General features: G+C 40.3%; 1 long non-coding RNA gene across 1 annotated transcript in view; it reads left to right on the top strand.

Annotated features, from left to right (window-relative positions):
* Nucleotides 1–12,317: 12,317 nt before the first annotated feature.
* Nucleotides 12,318–25,693, top strand: part of LOC138294090 (uncharacterized) — a 74,262-nt gene continuing 60,886 nt past the window's right edge. The window contains exon 1 of the long non-coding RNA XR_011203176.1: nt 12,318–12,519. This is a non-coding gene — a long non-coding RNA (uncharacterized lncRNA). The remainder of the gene's footprint in view (nt 12,520–25,693) is intronic.

Below are 25,693 nucleotides of genomic sequence, written 5' to 3'. Positions count from 1 at the left end.
AGAATCATCAACCAAAACCACCTGGTTGTGGGCCATATAGGACCAGGGCAGCTCACGCTCATTACAACTCTCAATTGTGAAAAGAGCACAGGGGCAGTAATGAGATGTCCCACACTTTCATAGCTTGCAGCATTTAAAGTATAACAATACATAGCCCATGAAACATAGTGGGGGACACTAGAATCTATGAGAGCAACATGTGCGTGAACAGTACTATGGCGAGCCCAAAATAGCACCACTGATCAGAAGCTTCGTTGCAAGATTACCTGCACTTCACAACCACACAGACTTAGTAACTGATTGGTCCTCAGCGAAGATCATGTATCTCGTTTTAGGATTTTACTCCTCAATGTCTCAGGAAGATTTTGATTCGAGTCCTTAGGATGACCCTTTTATGCATGTGGATCAAAACACTGTCAAGTAACTGACCAGACCTGTTTTCATGATTATATTGAATATACAGGCTTCTTAAAGATTGTGTAAATTGTGAAAACGCTCATTGTGCAATTGTATCACTTTCGCGTGAGCACCAAGAACGTTTTTTTGCACCTACGGTTACTTATGTGCCTGAAAATTGTTTCTTAAATTTCCTTTATTAAAACATTGTTTTTGGAATACATATTTTATCCCTGAGCTGTTGTTTAACTACTATATATTAGAATTCTTCTGTTTCTTGAAAACATTGCTAATTTACCCAGGCCCCTATGGATCCGAGGATTACCCTTGTGTTATGAAACAACACAAGATGAAAACTAAGACATCCCGCCCTAAGGAGAAAAGCACTACATGTTTCTGACCCTTGGCCCAGGCCGGTGTGACCTAAGACATGTATGTGAGGCACTTTCTATACCTTTTATCAATATACCTGTATTTTGAGGTGTAGGGTCCACAGGCACAAGACCTTTTTGCTTTAGACATCCACCCTGGAAGACGACCTGAGTTTGAGCTGTACCACATCAATCATGTGTCCTAGAATAAACATTTGTCTTAAGGAGCCTGTTATAAGCGAATAATAAAAAGCCTGAATGGGGTTAATGACATAGGAGTTTTGTTTTTTCTGATTTGGTTTTGAGTGAGGCACCACTTTGTCCAATTGTCCCTCTACAACTCCTGTGTTTATGCCTTGTAATTCTTGGCAATGACCACCAAATGTACCCCCTGCAGTCAAACAATTCAAGGGGTTTCGGTCTCTCTCTTTCTCTCCCTCTATTGATCTCAATCTCTCTCAACCTCCCGCTCTCTCTTGATCCTCAAACAAGTGAGGGTGAAGGAAAGCTGGGACAGTTATTTGCCAACTCTACACCAAGCAACCTAGGCATACTGTAAATGAGGCTTGAGGATGCTGTACATCTATTAAAACACACTGACATTCCCTAAAAATAATAACTAAAAGGGGGTTATGGTTGATGGGGACTAATAAGTGGCTACAGCATAACAAATAACAACAAGACATTATATGCACAACCTAAGCTACTTCTTAACCCTACTTCCCACTGCTGCCATACTCAACCCCCAACAACATTACCGAATGGTACAATATCCTAAATTACATCCATAATGAGAACACATAGACATACACATTGATGAGGCCAAAAACCTTGCAATTCAGTACACAAAGTACTGGCATACACCAGAATATAAATAGCATGTGATGTTTTCCAACTACACCTCATGACTAGAACAACAAACGGACCACTGATATCCACAATTTCAGGTGCTTCTGTAAAATACCAATACCTTTATAGGCAAAAAATATCTACACAACCACCATTTATTTAATGTGTCGATAAAGTTACTCATTCAGTTGTACAAACGCTTGCAAATTCATCCACATGTTTATTCAGTCTCTCTTTCACACCTCATGTCTGACTTCTACAAGTGATAAGCGGGATGGGAGTTAAGATAAGGAGGAAGCAGTGGAGATGGAATTGGATATTAAAGTAGTATTGTAGCTTATGCAGCTTATGTCTTCTTAGTTTTTATTTGGTAGCCGCTATTAAGACTTCTATCAACACTAACTCCCTGTAAGTTTAGTATTTCTAGAAATATATGTATTTGTGCTAAAGCAGTAAAAATACATGAGGCACATTGACACATGCTATTTAGCATAACTGTACTAATACTTCATAATTGTATTACGACAATACAAAGGTCAAATTCCATGCAATTTTATTCCCATAGTGCAATGAAACAGACATGAGAAAAATGCTGCTTACTTCTGGTTAAAAACTGGGTTTCTAGTTGGCAGAGGTATGGGCCCTGTCCAAGCAGGAACCACAATACTAGTCAGGGTAAGACAGATACACACCATAAATTAACCTGTGCTCACTTCTGGTAGTTTGGCACACAGAAGAAAGGCTTAACTTAAGAGGCAATGTGTAAAGTATTTGTACAACACATAAAACAACAAAAGAGTTATAACACCACACACAAAAACCATATCACACTAGTAAAATAGATCTTAACTTATTGAACCAAACAAGTCCAAAATGACAAAAATCCAAAAAGCAGAAGTCAAGACATGAATTTGTAAAGAATATCTACAAATGTAGTGCTTACAAACTTTAAGCGCCAACCAGGGCTGTCTGGTTGCCCCAGACCGGGGTTTATCCAAAGGTTCAGGCTGACGGTGATGGAGTGCGGGCCGGCTACAGGGACCAACCTTTTCCCGCTGAAAAAGTACCTTGGGAGGGATGCGTAAACGTTGAGGATCTGATGCAACAAGCGGCGGGACGATGCGAAACTGATGCGTCAGTTCTGATCTGCGCAGTCAAGGATGCATTGTCATGGAGCCATACAGTCATCAATGCGATGTCCACGAGCTGCAGTGCGGCACTGAACCCTTTGCGATGAAGGTGATGAGTTGTTGTGAAGCCGTGCAGCTGATGATGAGTTGGGACTGAGAGCAATGCTGTAATGTCTTTCTCCTCAGTGGCAACAGCAATGCATTGGCATAGAGGAGAGATGCTGTAGTTTTGATCGGTGCACTGACACAATGAGTAAATTTCTGTTGAAAGAGCTGCAGAACCCACTTCAAGGGCCCAGGACTGGATTGGCAGCACTTGGCGGGACTGGACTCACAATTGGCAAAGTCCAACAGTTGTAGCACAGATGAATGAAGTCGTTGATGTCCCTGAGACTTCGGAATAGGAGACAAGCCAGCAAGCCCTTGGAGTCACTGGTTCTAGGGATGTAGAGATGCAGGTCCAGTCCTTCTCACTCACAGGCAATGAGGGGAGCAGGCAACAGGGCAGGCACAGCAAAGGAGGAGTTCAACAAAGTCCAGCAGAGTTACAGCACAGTGAAAGTCCCTTTGGCAGCACAGCAGACCTTCTTCCTGGCAGAATGTTCTCAGGTCCAGAAGTGCACAAAGTCCCTGTCCGTCCTGCGCCAGCTCCAGATACACTAAAAGGGGTTATGCAGCCCTGTGTGAGGACTGAGGACCCAACCCATTCAGATGTAAATGTCAGCTCTTCCACCCATCCTGCCCAGGATGTGCCATCCATATTCAGATGGCCACTCAGTCACAACTACATTCTCATTCCGTATGGCTGCCTGGAGGGAATGCACAAGTGCCCACCTGCCACCCACCCAAATGTGTATTCAGAGACAGGCAGAAGGCACTAGATGATTTAAAGTAAGAAAATGCCAACTTTCTAAAAGTGCCATTTTCAGAATTACAGTTTAAAATCAGACTTCACCATAAGTTGTGATCGTAAATTGGGATGCCAGAGACACCAAACTTGGGGGTCCTATCTCTTCCCAATTGGAAATTACAATTAAAAATGTAACATGGCAATCCTAATGTTAACCTACGGGGGAGCTAGGCCTTGCAGTAGAGAAAAACAAATATAAAAGTTTTCACAGCCTGAACATGTAAAACTTAAAAGTCCAACTTTTTAAATACACTGCACCCTGCCCTTGGGGCTGTCCATGGCCTACCTTAGGGGGTGACATATATGTATTAAAAAGGAAGGTTTAGGCTTGGCAAATGAGTTAACTTGGTAGGCCGACATGGCAGTTTAAAATTGCGCACACAGGCTCTGCAATGGCAGGGCTGAGACATGTTTAAAGGGCTTCTAAAAGTGGATGGCACAACCAGTGCTACATGCCCACTAGTAGCATCTAATTTACAGGTTCTGGGTACATGTAGTGCACTTTACTAGGAACGTACAAGTAAATTAAATATGCCAATTGTGGATAAACCAATGGTGACATGTTTTAAGGAAAAAGCACATGCACTTTAGTACAGGCAAACGGTGGTGAAGTGCCCTGAGTCCTAAAGCTAGCAAAAACAAAGTCAGCAAACAGGAGATCATAAAGCAAAAAATCTGGGGAAGCAATGCCAATTATGCCAGGTCTAACACTTCCTCAGAAATCCGATGGTACAATGACGATACATAGAAAAACAACTCCCCTAGTAGTCAAAGGGCTCGTCAATGCAATTTATCTTACTGTAAAAATATAACCCGTTGCATCTTTGTTTTCCTTAGAAAAGTTTTTAAAAGAAATAAATATACATTAAGAATAACATGGCATAATTTGTATATGCAGATACACACAGTGTAATATGATGGGAAGGGGCACCAGGATCCAATCAAGACTGCCTTTTATGAATCATGGCTTCTCCCCACACTCAACAACAATATTAAGTCTGCTCATCCACTTATATACTATTCATATACAATGTATAATGGTAAACTGTGGAATATGACACAAAAGAGCATCTATTGGTTCTGGTGACATCATGTAGCATGAGACCAAAAACCAATAGCTGTGCATTCTGTGCAATAAATTAACCCAAACACCAACTATAGATGGGACACATGAGGGATAACTGTGTAATATAGCATAATATGGCCAGAGAGTGATCTTGGTGACATCTTAAACCACAAGGCCAAAGGCTGAATGGTTTGTAAATATCAACGGGACCCTCGGGTGGTAATTGAGGACAATAATATACATACTACGTGTTATGTAGTTTTTAATTACATTTTTATTTTGGCGTAGTTAGCTAAAAAAGGCATCAAAGTGCAAGTGAGAATGGGCAAAGATTGGAATTAGATTGTTCACATTTTGTCTCTTGTCTATGAATTAAATTGTTTATAAAACAATAACCAATGGTGATGGTCACTGAATGTATGTGATTTGGTGGCTGTAGCATTTACTGCACCATTCTGGATTTGCCACATTTGCATAATGTTCCCACCTAATGTCCCCAAAACATTCCTTCTAGCTAAACGTAGATGAGAATAATACTGCCAGAGAATTTGTCACAAATGCCTAATAGCCCTCGCACTGGTAAACCTCTGCAGAATGATGCCGAAATCCATATTTCACAGGGGACTGGAAAAGAACATTCAGATTGACACTTGTTCACTCATTTATATATTTCATAGTGGATCTACAGAAACACTACTACTTTTTGAAAGCACTGCATGACTTTATAAAATACCTGTATAATAAAAATCCTTATTACGCTTTGTTACAAACCAAATACAAGCAGTACTTTTCACATTCTGTATAAGAAGAAAGGTTATTTTCCCTTTTATAGTTTTAAAAACGGATTCACAAATTTCTTCAAACAATAACAAATGTTTACTGAAAGCAACATGATTTAATATAAATGCTACAGCTTCCTCATAAATTGTATAGCATACTTTACAACTATTGATCTAATATATTTATTTTGTACATACAGGAGTCCCAGAAAAAAAGAAGGTTACTTGCACAGAAATATTACAGTACTGACAACCCGGCTGCATACATGAACAGTCCTTTCTGAGCCACACATTATCTCCTAATGATGGAAAACAAATTTAAACTTCATAAAACCTCTACATACAAAAGAACAGGGGGTTGCACTTTAATAAAACTGCATTATACCAGATCCTGTAAATGCATTCATCATTTGCAATTTTTTGATTTGCATACAGTGTTGTAAGTGATCTTATCTTGATAGCTTTATGTGTTAACTATTTTATATAACCACAAGCTCAGGGACTTAACTTTTTTATGTGTGAATATCTCTTCCTTGTAAAACTCAATTGAATCAGGCAGAACGTACATGTTTTGGTGAAGGTGTCACTCTTATTTATATCATGGGGTAGTACCAGATGTATTTTGGAGTCTGTTTTCAGGACTGGTAAACAGGCAGTCGATGTAGTGTATAATCTGGCTATAAACTCTATTCACTTGGCCTGTTAAGCCTAGTTCTAAACGTATCTTTTCAATCGAGTGTGAACTACACGTACCTAAATTATGCTTCCAAAGTTTAGATTCTACAAAAAATACTTTTTGAAGACACTTGTCGATTGAAATTCAGAAGCATATATAACAACACAAATGGAACTGCGAAACATAGGTGTTTAAAGGTGACTGTATGTCTCTATTGGCTTTGATCTAAAAAAAATCTGCAGAGTATAACCAATCGATCTTGCTTTGGAAAGTTGACGCTTGACATGATTTACCAATGTTAAATCATTTCAGATGTTTACAGTAATGTAAGCGCAGTCCTTTAATATTTCTATTTGAATTCCATTATAGTTCCATTCAGGCAGAGCTTTTAAACCTGAGCCCCCCAAAGTTATTATTTTGGCTTTCCCTTCATTTATAGATATGTTATGTTGTTCTGAAAAGTAGGTAAATATGTCTAACTGTCTCTGTAAGCTTGTAGAAGTAAGAGACATTAAAACTCCATTTTCAGCATACAAGAGTGTTGAAATTTTATTCTTACCAAATTTGGGAAGATGAGTATTAGCTTCTTTTATCCTACTCAGAAAGTCAGATAAGTGAAGAGGAAACAGTAATAGTGCCAATAACCATTCTTGTTTTAACCCATTAAGGACAATTATTTTGGAGGAGTATTCTGTACTGGCCCTCTGTAATACCTTTATCGAATTCTCCAAATGTAAATTAAGCAACGGTCCCAGGAGAGTAATAGGAACATCCCAATTCATTAATTTGTGCTACAGTACTACTCTATCAAATTTATCGCAGTCACTGCTAAAATTGACAAAAGCCACATAGCTAAGTTTTCCTTAGTACATATTTTTCAGAAATCAGCATCAAACATAAAATGTTGTCCGCAGTAGAACATCCTTTTCAGAAACCACATTGTTCTATTGGTAAAAGGTCAATTGAATTTGCTCAAGATGTTAATCTTTGAAAAAAACAGCTGGCAAAAATCTGCTTCTAAGATGGCAAACAGGCGTTATGTTTTGGAATTTCAATCTCCCTTTTTATGCAATAGAATTTTGTTACTTCTGTTCCAAGAGCAAGGTATTGATCTAGATCTTAAACAAAAATTAAACTATTGTTTAAGTTAGTTAGCCCATACATTAGGACACAATTTCACTATGTCAAAGGCAATTTCGTCAGGATATAAAAGCTCTTGCATTTTTTCAGGTCCAAAATTATTTTTTGAATTTCCTCACCTGAGATGTTGGTGCATGTAGAATTATTTGTTGAAATATTTGCCTCTAACAATGAAGATTTTATTTTTAGGGAAGGCATGTAAATTCTCAAAATATTCCCATTTGTGACTTTCATCCATTGGAATTGGCTTCTTAATACAATCCTTGCTTAAATATTATGCATTAAGGTACCAAACTCTACCTGTGTCCCTTGTTCTAAGTCTTTTGTAGAGACCACCATAATTTTAATACCTTATTTTCATCAAGTTGTTTCCTCAATACTTTGGAGAAAAATATGTTTCCTTTGGGAAAACAATTTGTTAGCTAAGCCTACTGTCTGGGAAGGTCCATAGCTTTAAATATTAGATGTTGTACCTCAGATAAAAGCTCCTCAAAACTGATAACATTTATGTTTTCCGTAGAGTTGTCTAATGAAGATTGTATTTGAGATAGTGTTGCATCATCTAGCTCTTTTTCTCACATAGATTCTATTTTGTTCTCAACTTCTCAATTACTCAAAGTGCCCTAAACATTATTTTAGGACGTTATTGTGTAAATAGATACATGGGTTTAGCTGACGATGACTGTTACATATGTTTGAGCTTATTTCAGATTTAGATACAATATTTGTATCTGTATATTGAACAATAGCAAAATCTGTCAAGGATCTTGAAGGGCCTCTTTTCCATGAACACGTTCCGGAGACTAGATCTTTAAATTAGCCACTGTTCAATACTAGATTTAATTTCAGTGTTCATACTAGAAAAGGGGTTGTGCTTTTGTTCTTTTTCTTATTTAGTACAACTGGATTTGGTAAATCCCATATAAGATCAGTATATTAAAATCTCTAGCTACCATTAAGACTTTTTTAGGTAACACACATTCAGACTTTTAAACAGCATTCTGGCGTTCCAACAAAGATATTTTATTGTTATAGGGAGATGACAACTAAAAATCGCAATGGAGATATTCCAACACAGTGTCCTTCAGTTATAGATACAACAATAAATTATGAAAGCAACGTCTGGAGAAAATACATATGAGCGTCCCTCCAACAAACACAAGGCTTTAATAGGATGCATAAACCAGCCTTTGCATGTCTTCAGTAGAAGGTATATAAGGCACAGAGAAAACAATAAAAGATCAGTCTTGAAACTGTCACATATCCATGTCTCCTATAAGGAAACAACTGATGCTCCTAAAAAACAAGATTCACATTATTTCGTGCACAAAGATTCTTAAAGCCAGTCACAATCCAACTCCCACTGTACGTATCAGATTGAGATTAAAACTCTGGGATGCCATGATCTGAGTTTATATTCTAAATATCACTATAAATTGTGTTTTTATATTTCTCAATAACTTGCCTGCATCCATTTTGTTGTGAGACAGTAACATTTTATACCTGATATTTTAAGTTTAGTGGAATAGTGTAGTGAGACTATTATAGAATTCAAAACCAAAGATACTAGGGTTTCATGCATGGACAAACTGAATTAATAAACTGGAATTCTTGCTCGAATAATCTGCAGATTTTACAGCCACATCATTGTACTATAACTGTTAAAGGTTTTTTTTGCACAATGCGATCAATATTTTCTGAATCATCTGAATATTCTGGAACTGTTATGTCCTTCTTGCCAGTGAGTGATGTATTTAGTGAACTATTACTTATTTCTAAAGGTGGCTCAGCCCATCTAAATCTTTAATTGCTGCTGGGTATATTTCCAGTCCCTCTGATTTTTTTCAGTAACCTTGGGAGAGAACATTAGGGGCCTGATTTACAGTTTGGCAGACGGATTACTCAGTCACAAACGTGACAGATATCCGGTCCGAAGTATTACGATCCCATTAAATCCTATAGGAATCGTGATACGACGGAAGGGATATCTGTCACATTTGTGACTGAGCAACCCGTCTGCCAAAATTAAATCAGGCCCTAGGTCTTTTGAATTTGATTTTGTGCCCTCCATACTTTGATTTACCAAATCATGTTCTCTGTCAAGAACTACATGAGGCATACTGTATAAAGATTCTTTCATCTTTAGTTCATTTCAGTTCCTCAAATCGGCAGTCGAATATTTCTCCTGTGTTCAAGACTGAGTTGTTGAAGCTGTTAAGATTAATTTGAGCATAGATAAAGATTTCTCTTCCACTATTAACCGTTTATTAGTTACTTTTAATAAATAATGGGAAAATTGCATGCATGGATAACATCATGCTAGATATAGGAGCATCAATAATTTGCAGTAGAGAAACATAATCTCCTGTTTGCGATAAAGAGTTTTTTTCTTTCACTGAAGCAAATTTGATTAGTAGTTGGCCAGTTGTGAGGGGTCTTCTTGTGATAGTTTAGTCATTTCTTAATTTATCATCAAGGATAGTGAATCCTTTAAAACATTCAAGTTATTAAAAAAGCCATAGGCCCTGCAATGAAATTAATTTGGGGAGGTATGAAATTGATCATGGGGCCCTCAAGCATTCTTTCTCCCTCTAAGATCTATCTTCCTGGAGAAGACATTTTCAGAACATGAGTTGTAACCCCCTTTACCTTCAGAGAGAGTACAAGACTGAAACGATTTCTTGTTATAAATATTTTCTGCTTCCAAAGACAGGGAGTAATCCAACATACTGCCTTTTCGATGAGTGGAAAACAACACTTGGTAGCTCATCTGATGACTTGTGCGGCATTCAAATCAACCATCAAGGGGGTTTGATATGTTTTCATTAATGCATTCCTATCAGGTAATTAGTTACTGTATAAGGGATTACACAACTTCTTAATTGACTGCTCTAGAATGGTGAGTGGGGAGGAGAGGAATAATAATAATGAGCCTTAGATCATAACTCTGAGAATAACATAGAACTATAATTTATTCCACTCTTAGCACCAGCCTTGTATTCAGCCATTCTCACCAAAGACATTCTCACCACAGACAAACTGCAGTTTTCAAATAAGTAAATCGATAAGATACAAGGATTGTTTTTTTTCTGTAAACAACCTTATCATCCAGGTGTGCACCTAAACAACCTTAGCCTCTTACTGCTTCTCAGATGTCTGTTTACTGCTTTGTAAACTATTCATAAAACCCATTCTACCTCTCCTTTCTAATTTCTCATATGCAGAAACATACAAGGTTACCTTGGCCTCAAGCCACACCAGGGCTGCCTTCATTGGGGGTGCAGAGTTTATTGTCTCTTGGCACAATTATCTACGCAACAACCAAACACAGCAATGCCTCTTACCTCAGATTCTAGAATCAGCTCTCTAACTCAGAAGGGTGAGGGTAGAGAGCATCCCTGGGTGAATAAGCTGGGGGTCAGTTGTCACCCTCCCCAGGGGCACAAGCACTCCTATCCTTTTCCGAGGCATTAGTCCTTCAGATACCTCGAATGCAGCCCAGTGCGCTAGAGTCTAGCTGGAAATTAAATGCTCCTTCAGTGTTCTCTGCTGTGTGATGAATAATACTCTCTATATGCAGAAGGCAACAGGGTGAAGGGCCACAAAGGGCAGAGAAGAGACAAAGAGATCCAGTTAGGAGCAAAGGACAGCTGCACAGCAGCCGCATGACTCTCCATTCGTGCTCGTCTACCCATGTGTGCATATAGTCTCCAATCCAATCCAGGCTGCCGAAAACCTTTCTTTCTTTAGCACGTTAATAAACAAATGAAGCTTTGCAGTGCAGCTTTAGGTGCCAACGTGTTTCATTCAAGTATAGTCTGCTCAAGGCAATGTCATTCATGTATGCTTATGGTCAAATATTCGAATGCTCCTTTTGCAGTTACAAGTTCACTTCTGTCTCATTGCAACTAGCAATGCACCCCTGATACAAAGCTTAGACTCTCATTCACATACTTATTCAATCTCTCATTCACATCCCTTTTACAAAATCCACAACTGATGGCGCATTGGAGGTTACAAGACTACCTTAACTTGGAAATTTATTTTTTAATTTTGTGCTGTAGCTACTATTACACCCTAGCAACCTTAACTCTGATTTAACTTTGGTTTATTTGTTGAATATATATAGTAAAATTATTTACTAAATTAGAACAAGACCCTAAAATAGGTACACAAATTAAATGTATAGTTATAAAAACAACTCAATAAAAAATACAACTATTAAAAAACTAAACCGCTGCAAACCATGAACATCAGTTCATCAAAATGTCAGGGGTAGCAAAAGTGACATCACACGCCATTTTCACTCACACACACAGGCTTACACATACACAGATCTACACATATACACACACACTCTCTCTCACATAAACACACTTTCACCCACAAGAATGCCCACAACATACATTTAAAAGCACTTTTAACTTACCTGCGCTGCCAGAGAGAGGTATATTCCAACTAACTGTACTCCATTCTTTATTACTAATAATAAATAATAAAACATAATATTATTCACTATTACTGTAATAAAAAAATGCCAGAATACAAGGAAACTAGTGGCCCAATCAACGTCCATAAGGACAAGTTGCCCGCAGTCTTCCTGACACTGATTTTGCCACCTCGGAGGCCAGGGGTCGCAAAGGCGGTACCAGGTGCTGGGTCGCAAGAGGCAGCCAGCCGTCCATGCGACAAACAGTATTTTATTTTTTAATTTAAACCTACGTTTTTTTTTTTACCAAGTGGAACATCTGCATATCTGTACCAGCATCCCAACTACATGAGAACAAAAATGCATACATTAAAAAAAATTCAAGCATCGGGCTGGGAGTCCATACAATCTGAATTTTTACCTTTGCCACCAAAGCAGACATTGCACTCTAGTGTGCGCCTATCGCTTTTACCATCGTGTCGTACAGTCATATGTCAGTTTTTGCCACTAAGGTCCGCTTTTTTTTCTAAGCACAAATAAAAAACCGGTTTCTAGTCTGAGTGGTGGAGCTACCCCGTCACGTCTCGCGGAGGGGTCCTGCCGCCGAACGCCACGTGCCCGCGATACACGACTCCAATTGGATTCCGTCTGCACGACCATTGATCTGGGCTTCCACTAAACTGCTGGAGAGGAAGGGACAGCGAGGGAGGTGTGGAGTGTGGTGTGGCTGCGCATGGGCTGACGGCGTAGGGAATGGAGCTCGCAGTCATGAGGTATTTCAAATCACGACCGACCTTCTCTTACTGGTGCCGGGGTTCCTTTGGTGTGTGAAAGCCCCATAGACACTAAAATGTGGACTGGATGGGGTGCCCCAATCCAAGAAGAATCAGCATATAAATTAGCAACCCTGTTTAGTTGGAAATGTATCGCTTCTGGATATCAGGAAGGAACAATATTTAAAAGCGCAGTTTAATCACTTCACATATTCCCGTTATTTTTTACATTACTCGTACATTTGACTTTTTATTTAAAATATTCACTTCGAATTTCACAAGGTTTGTGGAAGCATGGTCACGCAACATTACACGCTAAAATTAAAAGTGATTGTCCTAAAAGTAATAAAAAAACATTGTTCAAACAGATACCTATATAAACAGAAGGTGAGATTAGAAAAGGACACTGGCCGAGGAATCTGCCAGGTGACTTTCTGCTAGGGTGACCAGATCTTGAGGAGCAAAAACCGGGACACAGACATAAAAGAAGGACTAAATACTTTACTCTCACTTTTATATCTGGCCTGTCCCGTTTTTTTGCGTAGCTTTGTGAATGTGTTCCTATACAGGTATGTTAAAAAAATGTATATATATACACACACACACACACATTTAAAAGACTACATATATAAAATTAGCTATGGCTTGAGCTCCCACCATACACCCTCAACCTGCCCCCACCCACCTCTCTCTGATCCCCACTCCGTCTCTCTGCTGGGAGCAGACACGGGAGAGTGTTGCCTGACAGTAACAGATACATTACTTTAATTATTTCATACTTTGTAGGCGTTTTTTAATTATGCTTCCCTAGGTAATCTGACCTTTATCCCAAAAACCAGGACATTTATTTAAAAGTCTGACCTTTGTCCAAAAAACCTGGACATTTATTTAAAATTAAGAGAAGCGTCGGGACACCGGGACATTGCTCTAAAAACCGGGACTGTCCGGGGAAATCCGGGACGTCTGGTCACCCTAGTTTCTACAGAACTTTTAGATTTTTTATTTGAACCTAACAATTTCGTAACAGGTAATTATCTCGAAGAAAAACATTAAGTATTGGTGAAAATAAAAGTATGCGCGGCTCTTTAAAAAGTAACATTGATTTCTTTAATACAGGTGCAGGGTGCACTATTGAAAAAAAAAATAGGACTCTTCTAAACACAGTAACTGCACACTTAGGGATATTTACAGTAGAAATTCATTTAGTACGTAAGTGAATCCTGAACATAGCTACTCAATGATATCCGCACTATGCATGTGTAGGGCAAACGGACTCGTTTGTACTATTCCCCAGAACTTATGACATTTTTACCCCGAGCCTTTTAGGTTTAACTTAGTTGTACCCAAGTGAGTACTCTCCACATTGCAATAGGATTTCCCTACACATCCTAGAAAGCCCACAAGCTTGAGTTGCCGAGTACGGCAGGACTGCACTGGTAGCTAAAATTCAATCCTGCTGTAGCCACATATTTGAACGTAGTGAGCAAGCATGCAACTCAACAGCAGAGAGCGAGAGAGAGAAGGTAGTTAGCACAGGTCTCCTTGATATAACATTTTTAATTAGGTACCGAACAATTCATTTTACAACAGCATTTTTCAAACATATTGCCAAACGCTGTATAGGTTTTATAAATAGCTCTGACGAGGAACCCAGTACTTCAGAATCCAGTAGCACTGTATTTGGGTATGTGCCTGTAGGAATGTAGCATGGTACGCTTCTCGGCCATAGCTGTGCTCAGAATCTCTAAGTGGATCCTCTCTAGAACAAAGTCCAATTCCACTCATCCACCCGGGTCTCTTTGTGTCCCTTGACTTACTTGACTAGTAGCTGAGTACAGATGCAAGGAGGCAGTCCCAAACTTATATTTTAGAGTGGGGGTACTTTCTGTGGGTCGTACATTGGTATGGGACATGGCATTAAGAATCCTCACTTGCAGATGGCCATGTCCACAAAAATAGGACAATAATATTGGGCTGCACATGTCTTCTGCCTCAAAAGAGTTCACTTTCGGACCAGACGTAAAGATGGAGCTATGCTTGACAATAGGTTGGACACTTTAAATTATCTCATGTGTCGAGTCAAGATTGGTTAAGACAATGCAGCAGTCTCACTGATGACGTCCCTATGTTAATACTAGAAGGAAGCAGGGTATAGTCATGGGTTTTATGTCCCATTTGGTTTCTTGTGGAAGGTATGGCTGTGCAATGAAATATCGACTCCAGAAACATTGTGCTATCAGAATATTGTTGCCAAACTTTTAAAGGACAGCTGGACCAAGCAGTGGCAGCACGTTCTCTCCAGTTATGCGAGCTCCTGATTTCCATCAGGGAACAACACCCCTGATCTGAAGGGATCTCTAAGGGTTATCCCTAAAGTCCCTGCCACTGGTGTCTGTAGTAAGGACCAGGGCAGCTGGAGAGACCAGAGGGAACCCACAACTCAGTATACTGGCTTCAACCACAACTGAAGTCCCTGTGAATCTGTGAGGTAAGCGGAATAAAAACCTTTTCATCCCCCAGTTCAGGGTTCCAGTGTAGCAAGAGGTGATGCACCAGGAGCTAAAGAACAAGTCTCATTCACTGAACCAGTGTGTTACTGGCAGCCATTTCCATTGTAGATGAAGACACTCTCACTGACACTTGCCAATAACCCAACAGCAAAGACAAATAGGATACCAGCTTCAGCTTCCTGTACATAGTGAGGGACACAGGCCTTATCTAGAAAAATCATCCAGACCAAGACCCTGCTAAGAAGGGAATGGAGATCTCCTCTAGCTGTAATTGAAGGGCCTAGGAAATATGGCTGGAAACCCATGCTCTGGCCCTGATGGACAGAGAGAGGTCATTAGCATAAGATCCTCCACAGCTCCTTAAGTGCACCAACTAAGAGCAAAAGTTAAGCTCTTATTAGAGGTAAATCAAGTAGCACTGACTTTTGTGAGTTGGCAACCTTCTAAAAGTGTATGCAAGTGTGACAATATATCACCACCAAAGTGAAAAAAAAAGCACCTGCTGCTGCACAGAAACAGTGAAAAAACAACCAAGAGGAAACAGACCGTTGTTCTGTGATGGCAAGGATAGCAGTACAGGCCTTACAGTGGGCCATCTTACCAGCCTAGGCATGGACGTTTCTTAACAGCAACTGAACAGGGTAGGTGGCATATTTATGGGCCTGAAAAGCAAAATAGCAGGTGGAAAAAGAGTGAATCAGGCTTATCTCTGAGGCAACGTGTAAAATATTTGACACACATACACACAGTAACACAGTGAAAACACCACAAAAGTAATCCACACCAGTTTAGAAAAATTGCCAATATTTATCTGAATAAAAATAAGACCAAAACAACAAAAATCCAACATACCCAAGCAGAGATACACATTTTCAAAGATAAAACTTCAGTATAGTGCTTATAAACACAATAGCTCCAACTGGGATTATCACAAAGTCGTTGACGGAGTCGTTCCCAACAGTCCAACGCCACTCCTAAGGGTGTGCGGGCCGGTCACAGAGTCGCACAGACCCCAGGTACAGTACCTTTTTAAGTGATGAAACAAATACCTTGCATTGAGGTGAGATGTCGCTGGAGCCATTGCGGCGTCTGTTTTTATTGCTACCTGGGAGGTGAGGCATCAGTTCCTTACTGCAAGGCAGGGGTGCGTGAGGCGTCTGTTCCTTACCGTTGCAGGGGAGGTGATGTGGCGTCGGAGGCGAGGCATCGGTTCCTTATGATCCAGCGGGTTTGATGAATCCAGCAGGTCGTCGCGGTCATTGCACTCAGTGAGGACCATGGCTCCTGGTGTTGGCAGCGCAGCCGAGACGGACAGCGGTGCCGGTTCCGAAGTCGCTCTGGGGTCAATGCACTTGGTTTCTTCTTGGTTTCACCAGAACTCACTTCCAATGGCCCAGGAACTGGGTTTGGCATCACTAAGCAAGTCAGGACTCTCAGCAAGAAAGTCCAGGTGCTGGCAGATAAAGTCTTTGATGTCCCTGAGACGTCTAATAGGAGGCAAGCTTTGTTCAAGCTCTCGGCAAACCTTCGGATGCAGGATGTAGAAAGCAAAGTCCAGTCCTTTCACTCCCAGGACAGAAGCAGCAGGCCAGCACAGCAAAGCACCAGACAGAGTGGCAGTCCCCCCTACAGTATCCAGCTCTAATTCCTGGCAGAATGTCCTCAGTCCAGAAGTGCTCTGAAGTTGTGGTCTCAGAGGCCCAATACTTATACTCATGTCCTGCTTTTGAAGTTGGCAAACTTCAAAGGAAAGTCTTTGTAGTGCACAAGACCCTGCCTTTCCTGCATTGGCCCCAGACACACTCCAGGGGGTTGGAGACTGTTTTGTGTAAGGATAAGTACAGCCTTATTCAGGTGCAAGTGTGAGCTCCTCCCACCACTCTAGCCCCAGAAGACCCATCAGAATATGCAGGGCACACCTCAGCTCTCTTTGTGTGACTGTCTATAGTGAATTTACAAACAGCCTAACTGTGATCCTGACCCAGACGCGTATTCCAGCAGACAGGCAGAGGCACAGAATGGTTAAGCAAGAGAATGCCCACTTTCTAAAAGTGGCATTTTCAAACTTACAAATTTAAAAACCAACTACATCAAAAGATGCATTTTTCAATTGTGAGTTCAGAGACCCCAAACTCCATATATCTAGCTACTCACAGTGGGGAAAGAACATTTAAAGGATAATTCAGGGAAATCCCCAATTTAACCTATGGGAGAGATAGGCCTTGCAATAGTAAAAACTAAATTTAGCATATTTCACTACCAAGACCTGTAAAAGACACCAGTACATGTCCGACCTTTTAAATACACTGCACCCTGCCTATGGGGCTGCCTTGGGCCTACCTTAGGGGTGCCTTACATGTAGTAAAAGGGAAGGTTTAGGCCCGGCATGTTGGTGTACTTGCCACCTACTGGCAGTTCACAGCTGCATTCAGAGACACTGCAGTGGCAGGTCTGAGACATGTTTACAGGGCTACTCATGTGGATGGCACAATCTGTGCCGGAGGCCCACTAGTAGCATTTGATTTACAGGCCCTTGGCGCACATAATGCACTTTACTAGGGACTTACAAGTAAATCAAATATGGCAATCATAGATAAACCAATCACCAATACAATTTAGATAGAGAACACCTGCACTTTACCACTGGTAAAGTGCCCAGAGTCCTGAAGTCAACAAAAACAGTCAGAAAAGATAGGACGAAGGAGGCAAAAATGTTTGGGAATTACCCTGAGCACGAAAGACAAACTAAGAAACAGGAGAAAGAAGGAGCAAAATAAAGATACACAAAGGGGAAAGCAGGGATGTAAACGAACCTAAGTAAAAGTGAGTTAGCAAAACTGGGAGCATAGTGTGGTATAAGAAATTAGCAGGAAGTGTAATTAAGAATGCATCCTTGCCATTCGGTGACCCCACGATTGGGTAGCTCAAATGGCAGGCTCTAAAGAAGCCCACTAAGCCTCTGCACTTGTGTTTTTTACACAATAAATACTGCCCATCTGCAGGTGGTAGCCCTTTTAGCAATCATGGTGAAGCACAGTTATAGGTCCAGTTATAAGGTCATTTTTTTAGAATGGGTAGAAGGCAATAGATTAATTTATCGGGGAGATTACTAGTCCAGGGACAGATGCATTGTGTTTAGTTCCCTTGTTTAGAATAGGGTGTAGATGGGTGTGTGTGCTGAAACAACAGATGGCATGAATAATAACAATAACTTAAAAAAGTTTATATTTTGTGCACTTTGTTTGGTGGATCCAAATGTTTGCTGGTTCAGACTTCATGCTTTATAGCCTCTAAAATGCAGGGAGGCTGTCCAAATGCTCTTATGGAGTACATTAATCAGAAGCAGCAATTTCATGTACTGATTCAAACCAGAAGGATCAGTCCTTTGGCAAGACCACATGGGTACCTAGAATTTACCGTAAGGTGTCTTCTGTTTGTAATTTAGGGGTCCAATTTGCAGCAAGAGGCCTGGCTGTAAAGTAGGTAAAGAAGACCAAGGGAGGGGGTATTAGGAGGACACAGTAAAGAGGACTGTTGCCAGACTTACGCTCTTGCCAGATGGTGCCTGGCAGATTGTGCCTCAGTTTGGGGGCAATGGTAGAATAACATCTGCCTCTTTTAGTGGGTAGGAGACAGAGACACATTAAGGCATTGGGCAAAGTGGGCAATTGCCCAGGGCCTCCAAGACAAGAGATCCCACTTAGCTGTCTTAAATGTTATAGTGGTAATAAATCCAAAATGGAAGGACCCAGCTTGCACTCTTTATCATTTTATAAAAAGCATACGTTTTATTTCATTTTTTTTTTTAGAAATTTTCATGAAGCTTATATCTCATAACTACTGCATCTTTTATGTTATCACAAAAGACATAGACATTACAACGATTAACACAGCATTAAACAACACTTATCAAACTTTCCACCTTTACAATTCTTAAAAATCACAATCCCATGTGTCCCTTCCTTTTCACTCTCACCTCTGCCACACCACTCATACCGCATATCACACACTCTACCGCCCCCAGTTCGGAAGTATTTAACACCCCAACACAAAGACAGAGTCCGTTTTTCATTCTCCTTCCATTGTGGTGTCACCAAACTGGGTTAAACAACTGTCAACGTATGCTTCGGTGGGTTTACACCTTCTTCAGGAAGTGAACAACTGCCGCCTCCAAGCGGTAGAACTGGGCCATAATATGGATCATGAGTTCCATTATTTTCTCTAGTGTGTCTGTTAGGCTTGAAATGTTATATGTTTTTTACTATGATTGTCAATGTGCCACTAGGGGCATGTAACATTTTGCTATTTGTTTGTAACACACTTACATTATGTTCACTATTCTTTTTGATATATTCTTTAGATTTTTTCAGAATTATGTTTCATCTTGCTATATTGTGATTATTTCGTTGCTCTAACTTTATGACCAATATCATGTGCTAATTGGCTAAATCTGTCATCATATGCATCCCTATAATTGTTCACAATTCTCTCGTCAATATGTATACGTCTTCTTTTATGTTAACCACACTTTGCTCGATCACAGTACGTTTTGTGCTCACCCTCTTCCCCCTCCCCCTTCACTCTCTCCTTTTCACTTTTCCTTGGTACATTTACTTCTTCCACTCCTCATGGTTATTATTTTCAGTTTATCTTATTTCACATATTCTTTGGCTTATTCAAGTTCTATGGGGTACCCAGTCAGTTTTATATAATTTGTTCCTTTTCTAATTATTCTCTTCACAATTCGTCTTTTTACATCTGTTTATTACCGTTTTTTCTTGAAACTCGGGAATCAACACCAATATGGCGGTTATTCTTTTGTCCTATTTTTATTTTCAGTATGCACTCGTTGTAATCACAACCAGCCTCAAGTTGGCGGTTTGTTTTGTCCCTCTTTTATTTTCAAGAGGCTTTATCTTCTTATTTCCGGATTTCGGGCGTCTATTGTCAGCACACCCGGACCGGAGGTTTCCTTTAAGGGGTTTCCCTTTCGGCATCCGGCTTTATACTCGGGCCGGACGCGTGCGATCCTTCGCGGGCTTTCTGATCGCGTTATTGAAACCCTTCTGAGCACGGGACATGCCGCACTACAGCACTAGCGGTAAGGTTTCCACTTTTCCGCTCATTCTGAATTCTTCTTTTTAATTATTATTTGCTTTGTTTGGTTATTCTTTCACTTTAACGTTACTTTCTATGTTCTGTCCTTATATTTTGGAATACTTTGGATACGCCTCTGGCATTTTGTCTTAAGGGACATTGTAGCTGCCCCAATATGTTATTTTTGAGGTCTGATTAGGCATGGTTTGTGGGGATATTCGTTTTTTACCTCAGCCTTGGAGCGCTACTTGGATTGATGCGCTTTTCTTCATCCTATTGCCTTATACTTTATTTTTAGTGGTCTAGTTTTTGCCACTTTGAAACGTTTACTTTATATGGTTTCTTATGACATTTTTTTCATATGAAGCATCCCCTTTTTTACTTTTCATTTTTATTCACTCCCCCCTTCCTTGGTTTCGTTTTTTCAGGTCACCAACTTACCAATATATTCGTTACTACTATCACTGACTGGATACCATTGATGGTATGTTTTTTAGTAGTTTGCTCTATTTACTTTACTTGACACTTGGTGCCCCCCCTTTTTTCCTTTGGGATTTCACTTTTCATTGGATATATACTAACACTTTATGTACATATCTCTATACAAATATTTCAATTCTATTTTTAATTAACTCATCATCTGGTCAATTTTTACATATTCCTCACGCTATAATTTTCTTCCTGCATGGTATGGAACAGTTTTTATACGGGCTTATCACTTTCATTAACGTGTTGGTACACAGCATTTTCTTTCTTGTCTCACTTCCATAATTTGTATTCTCACACTTACCTAGATATTTACATCTTTCATGCAATGGATAGCATAGTATACATATGTTTTTCTGGTTGCATTACAGCCCTGAAGAAGCCATTTCATTGGGTGAAACGCGTTGGCTGTTCATCCTGAACATCATTCAATTTGTCTATGGAATTGCAAGAACACATGGATGTTTTACTTTATTACTCCTGGTCCTAACTTATTTCACCTACGGAATTGTGTGGAATCAACATTTCAGACTTGTAATGAAATATTAAAAAAGGACTGTTCATCTGCACTGTCAGAACATCGGACTTCTTCTTTTTCTCATATTATATATTTATTTGCTTATATTGCGGTGCACCGCCTCTTAGAGTGTTTTCCAGTGGGGCTGCTTTAGCCCTGTTTAGTTCCTTTTTGCAGCAGGAACTTTGGTGAAGTTGCACGCTTACTGAAACTTAATAGCAGTATTGTTGTTTTCTATTTGTTTTTTCTTACTATTGGGTATTAATAGGGATTGTGCGTTGTCTATGAGCCTGCTGCAATTCTTGTTTGTCTGTTTTTACCTTCTTCAGGATCACAACTTATTTACATAATTCTAAAAAACAGCGGGACAGAGAGGGAAATATCCTTATGTCCAATAACTTGCTTCGTCTCAAGAAACTGTTGACATGATTGTATTCCACAGAGCTCTCTGCGACACTAACCCACACTAGGACAGGTCAATCATGATACAGATTCCTTGTATATTAGCCTGATGTCTGTATTAGTTTCTTACTGATATCCTTATTGTCACCTACGACAGTGTTGTCCAACCTTTTTATCGCCGCGGACCGGTAAATGTTGGATAATTTTTCCGTGGCCCGCTTGGGAGGGCGCAATGCTCTTCGCCTCGGCCGCCCGCCACAGTGAAATGAAGTTGAAGTTCCTCGGGCGGCCCGGTGCCGATTGATCCACGGACCGGCATCGGTCCGCGGCCCGGGGGTTGGGGAACACTGACCTACGACATCCACAAATCAACTCTCTGGGGCCTGTCAAATGTGACCAGCTTCTTCACAAGTCACCACCTGTGCAACGGGTCAGCCTTGATGTCTTCCGAGCTCACTCCAATACTATTCAAGTGTTCTAATCAAGGCTCCTTATTTAGGTAATTGCCCAGGGACCCCACCTTCCAAAAGGACTCCTGGGAAAGAGAACTTTCTCATTCACTAACCCACCTTGGTCTATTTCTTTACCTCAAACTCTGTTCTTCTGTCTGTCTACCTCTCACTTTTACTCTGTCTCTGCCCAGTGTCACCTTAAGGATTTTAAGAGTCCCTGGAAAGACATATCTCAGTTGTTTTTGTTTGACTCCATTTCTGAACGTTTGTTTGGCACCATGTGGCCTTGAATTAGTAGAAAAAGTGCAATCAAATTAAATTTTGTTCACAACAGGGAGCCTCACAACATGTCTTGCTTGGGCCTCAAAAACTCCTAAGATGACACTGGTAGGCGACATGGATACAGTTGGGCACCCAAAATCCCTGAATGGTACAGCTCAACTGGGAGGAGACAGGGCAATCTTGACCTTTGAATGGGTGCAGGATGTGACTAATACATAAAGAAATCGAAGGACCATCTAGAGTCCAAAACTGAATAAGTGCCTCAACTGGTCAATAGGGGCATCCCAGGTTATCTTTGGTGATGTGATTTCTTTGAATTACTAGTAGAGCTGGGCAAGCACCTGTGTTGGGATTCTTGGAAATTGACTTAGCAGAATTAAGGTAGTCAGGTTAGAAGTTGCCTGCTTAGATTACTATTGCATTCCTGCTTGCAGAGATGAGATATAAGATTTCTCTTAGTGGCTATATTTCAAAATATCAATGCTAATAATATGAACTACAGAATATTGACTAACAACATATGGTCAAGGTAAGCGTACATAAGGAAGTAGAGATTTACTATTCATAACTGGACGGTATGGACTAAAGTTATATACCTTTGAGTCCATGAAATAAGTTCATAGAAGTAGATAGTGGAAGGGGTGTGCATGAGTCAATCAAAGGGGCCTAAACAGTTACTTGATATGAGCTTGTATCAAAGTTTTGTTATGGTCCAGATACACTGATGTGTGATGGTGGTACTGACAACCTTGGGTGCGTGGTGTTTTTAGGTTAAGGCTGTAATCACTCATAAAAAAAGAGACAAATATGTTCTGAATAGTTTTACCAAGCTTCCTGTCTAAAGCCCCTTGTCTGCCCCACAGTCGACATGCTTTATGGGTATAAATTTGTGGACCACATAGGGTTGCTGAAATGACAAATTTCCATTACTTTAACTGGCCAGTTTGACTGAAGAGAACATGACTACAGCTGTAATAATGCACTTCTGTTGTGGACCCTGACGGCTCAAGGGGTCTGCACCTGCTTAAAAAATTCAATATTCGTACATTTAATAAAGTATATATATATAAAGAAGCAGAATGTAAAATTTAAAACGTTCTTTAAATGTGAGGGAACTTGAAACTGAGGGCTAAAAGCTAAGTTTGTATTCTCAAATTGATTTGTGGGAGCAGTGCAAGTGCATCAAACAGAATATATTATGGATGCTGGGCATCCTCAGTTGAATTTAGATAAGCTCCAATCTTCCCATCAAAATTAAAATTGGTTTTTTAAAAATGTTGTTTGTGAATTAAATAAAAATCTAATCATTTGTGTATTAGTTTGATGAATTCACGTTTCTGTAATTTTGTGTAGTATTTAGCGGGTCAAATCATCAAATTTGCTTAGGCCATGTCCTTGGCTTCCAGCAATGAATGTGGATCTCCAGTTCCCAATAATAATTCAGAGGGGGTCCCAGATCACAGTAATGATTGAGTGGGGGGTCCACAGAAGTAAAAAGCTAAGAACCCCTGACTGAGTTGTTAAAATAAGTGGTAAAGCAAGGGTGTCTTGGCTCTAATTCAGCAAAGGAATATGTACCCCTTACTTCCTTATTGGGCAGTAAAAAACATCATTGGGGTGTGTGATTCCCTTGCACACCCAGACCATGGTGCAACTGCACCTGCTGCAGTAATAAAAGCAAACGCCCCTGCTAGGACAGCCTAACAAGTGTTCATCTTTATCCCAGTATTAGTTACAGTCCTTTTGGAGGCACCAAACTGACAGTACATTTCCGCACTCCCCAATAGCAAGTCTTCTTTTTATGGAGAGCCTAGTTTGGTCAATTTTGTACAGCAGCCACGAGGTTTCAGCGAACTGCACGTGCCCCGTAAACAGCCAGTCTCAGCTTTTTAAAAAGAAAGTAAAATATGAGCCCCTGCGTAGCTGTCTGAGGCAGCCCAGGAAACCTACAGACCCATCTCGTGACATTTGCAAGAGAAGGCAGTAACCACAGAAAATCAAGCGACTGTCTCAGGAAACCGCACAGCAAGCTGGATGGCTGATACTATAGACAGACAGGCGCAGAGCAGTTAACCATGCATGTCCATCAGCAATAACAGCACCAAGCGGTGAAATAGTACAGAGGATTGAGCACCTGCTGCAGAGGTACACGTGTGTCTACGTGCGTGTGTAAACAGTATGTAGAGTATATTAATTGAGAATTAACCCAGATACATTTATTTCATGTGGCTATCCTGAATATATGGCTTACTTCCAGGAGTGTAGCTTCAGGGAAGGGAGGAGGAGTGAGGTGTTTGGAGTGTGGTAACCCCCAAATAGATTATTGGCTTGGTAGTTGTGTCTGGGAGCCCTAAATCAGATCTGTTATATTTGTGTTGTTTTTTCTTATCATCCTGATTTCACTAAGAGGTTTTACCTAGCTCATTTTTGGGTCAGGAACTTAAATATATTTAGGCTCAGATTTACAAAGATTTTACATCTGGGTTGCCTCACTTTTTTGACTCATTCCCAATGCAAATTTCTTTTTGGTATTTACAAAACCATGCAAGTGTTGATGAAAAGTAACACAACACAGCACATTGCACTGGCTAGCATTATTTTGCATCTGGTAGGTGTTTCATTGGTGGTGCCTGGGTGTTCCCATGCATCCAGTCATAGATTTTTATATTCCTCTTTCTGTGTGTGCTGCAGAATAAGAGGAAAAAGCCTCCAAGGATAGTTTTTGTACAGGAAAGTACAAAACTATCCTGATCATAATGGAGACACCCTTGCACTATGGCGCAAGGATGTCTGTGCTGGTGCTAGGCAGCCAAAGTGCCCAGCGCGCGGAAAGAGCAGAACTGTGCCATTTCTTTGAAGGGATGGTGCAGTTCCGCTCTCTCTGGGTAGTGCATTGTAGCGCAGAAACTTTGCTCGCTACACTGCTTTGCACACTACTTTGTAAATGTGACCATTAGTGACCGGTTTACCAAAAAATAAGTCAATCTGCACCCACAGAAGTACTCTTTGAATGGATGCAAATGTACTACTTTTTCAAATTCACAAACATTGGCAGTAGTAGGCTTGGAATCCTACACCAAATTCAGGTCTCCAGGCATTCTACTGATAATCGAAACCCAAAAAGTGATAGGACTAATGATTGCAAATAGTTTAGCCACTGGCAAACCCTTGGAGTAGCATTCCAAACCATTGTTTTTCACCTACTGTGCCACTCTAGACAGAGGGAAAGATTTAGGATTTTACAGCCAGAATAAAAACAGGCAGCGGCGGAGGACTTAACTGCCTTTACTCCACCCACCAAATATAGAGATGTCCGCTAGCCTGGAAGACATTCATTTACATTGGCAGAAACCCCCATCATGGCGATTCATTTAAGATAGAAAAAAGGTTAACGGATGGCTCCATCAAACATGGTGGCTGGCAGTCAA

The sequence above is a fragment of the Pleurodeles waltl genome, chromosome 4_2 (genome assembly GCF_031143425.1).
Source record: "Pleurodeles waltl isolate 20211129_DDA chromosome 4_2, aPleWal1.hap1.20221129, whole genome shotgun sequence".
Taxonomy (NCBI): domain Eukaryota; kingdom Metazoa; phylum Chordata; class Amphibia; order Caudata; family Salamandridae; genus Pleurodeles; species Pleurodeles waltl.
This window is presented reverse-complemented; position numbering and strand designations above follow the sequence as displayed.